The sequence below is a fragment of the Mus caroli genome, chromosome 5 (genome assembly GCF_900094665.2).
Source record: "Mus caroli chromosome 5, CAROLI_EIJ_v1.1, whole genome shotgun sequence".
Classification (NCBI taxonomy): Eukaryota; Metazoa; Chordata; class Mammalia; order Rodentia; family Muridae; genus Mus; species Mus caroli.
Window position 1 is genome coordinate 106,874,778 of NC_034574.1, and position 2,385 is coordinate 106,877,162.

Genomic DNA, 2,385 nt, shown 5'->3' on the forward strand with positions numbered 1-2,385 from the left:
CAGCCTGGGCTACATAGCGGGACCAAAAGGGAATTAAACATTGTGACAGCAGAAGGGGTGTCATGTAGTGTGGCAGCAGAAAGTCTGTGTGGACTCAATGAACACCCAGGTGGAACCCTCCTTTGATGCCTTTGGTGAGTGGAGGAGTGGGGGGTTGGGTATGGGAGGGTGGGGGGTGGGCAGGGGTGTGTGTGTGTGTGTGTAACCCTCCTGTGATGCCAGTGTGTGTGTGTGATATGTGTGTGTGCACACGTGTGCATGAACTCGAGCAAAACCCTCTTGTGATGCCAATGTGTGTGGGGACCTCCGGGGAGGGGAGGAAACTGAGATGTCTCCATCCTCTGGGGGAGACTAGAGGTCCTGAGGACCTCACAGCCAACCTGCAGCTCCAGGCAATATTCTCTGCAGATCAAAGTAAGGCATGGTCTGCAGGGCTCTGAGCTGAGATCCCTGGATGGGAAGGTTGACCTGGAGTCCCACAGGCAAGGCCAGGAGGTCAGTAGGCGTGGCCTAGAGGGCTGTGTGGTGGTGGGTTTGAGGGTAACAAGTCTCTCTCCTGCTTTCCTTTGTAAGCTGCCAATGCTGTCACAAGCTCCTATGCTGCTGGCACTGGCTCCCCTCTTTCCTTCTGTTTGGGGGTCCTCTTCCAACCCCAGGGTGCACTATGTATCCCTTTTTGGACACAGACCCAGGGTTGGGACAGAGCTGCACTTGCGTGACTGATTTCACGCCCCCTGGGAGTCTCAGTTTCCTTAGGTGTACAGTGAGGGCGAACACAGGGCTTCACTCTGGAGGTGTGAACCAGCAAGGCTCTTGTAGCCACTGGGGAAGTTTTGGACCATAAAAAGCAGTCTGTGTTCTGGTTGAGCGAGGCTTACTCAGGGAAACTCCGTAGAAAATCTGCAAGGACCAAACCAGAAGCTATGCTCCCAGACACAAGCGCCTGATACCACATCAACTCCTCAACTCCATAATCCTGTGACTATCAGTCATGTAGACACTGTCCCAAGATCCTGGTCTTCTGGCTACAGCCAGGTGAGCTCCTCCCCACAGTCACCTGGTAACAGCAAGGTAGCCCAGCCCACTATAAAAGGGGCTTCTCGGGGCCCCTCCTCTCTCTCTTAAGCTCTTGCTCTCTCCTTGTCTCTTACCTCTCCCTCTCCTTCTTCCCTTTCCTTCCCACCACCCCCTCCGCGTTGCCATAGCTGCCCTCTACTTCTCTTCCCTTCTCTCTCTCTCTCTGCCTTTCTACAATAAATGCCTTCAAACCATGGACCAACTCTGCTCATCTAGATCTGCCATGTTAGAGCAATGGAGCAGGTCTCCCTCTAATGAGCAATGTGTCTAACCTCCCACCTTCCTGCGCTCCAGCCACAGCTGCCAGCCAACCCAAGCCACTGGCTGAGCTATCATGATGTTTGTGCAGGAATAGAAACCCTGACTAAGACAAATTGGTACCAGCAGAGTGGGGTATTCCTGTGACAACCTGACCATGTTTTGGGGAGGACTGTGGAAGGACTTTGGAACAAGGGTGTGGTCTTCTCTTTCCACCTCCTTCTTTCTTTTTTTTTTTTTTTTTTTTTTTTTTTTTTTGTTTTTCGAGACAGGGTCTCTCTGTGTAGCCCTGGCTGGCCTCGAACTCAGAAATCCGCCTGCCTCTGCCTCCCGAGTGCTGGGATTAAAGGCGTGCGCCACCACGCCCGGCTCTGCAGTTGGATCTTATAGAGACATTTTCTCAATTGAGGTTCCCTCCTTTCAAATGACTCTAGGCTTCTTGAGTGGGTAAACAAAGTGGTCAGGAGGCCCTTGGAGCCCAGAAACAAAGCCCAACAGATGGGTCACAGACTTGGGGAGCAGAGGGTAGCGACCACCCCAACTCACCTATGGCTTTTCAGAGTGAGGATGGCCTGTGGTTTCAAGGAACCATTGAGGACTTCTGGTACCTAGAAAAGCAGCTAAGGGATGGGACTGGGGGATTATGGACTGTAGCTTTAGTGGCCCAGGCCGGTAAGGCATTAGACCCCAACCTAATAACGGAGTGGCTAAGACTGGACGAATTGCAATCTCAAGGCTAGCCCAGACAATTTTTCTAAGACTGTTAGAAAAATAAGGAGAGCCTGGCGTGGTAGCGCACGCCTTTAATCCTAGCACTCGGGAGGCAGAGGCAGGCGGATTTCTGAGTTCTGCCTGGTCTACAAAGTGAGTTCCAGGACAGCCAGGGGGGCTATGCAGAGAAACCCTGTCTCGAAGAAAAAAAAAAAAAAAGGCAGAAAAATAAGGAGGCTGCCTAGCCTGTGTGAGGCCCTGGGTTCAATCTGCCTCCTTTCCTATCCAAAGTAAATCTGTTTTGCAAGCCGGGCGTGGTGGCATACGCCTTTAATCCCA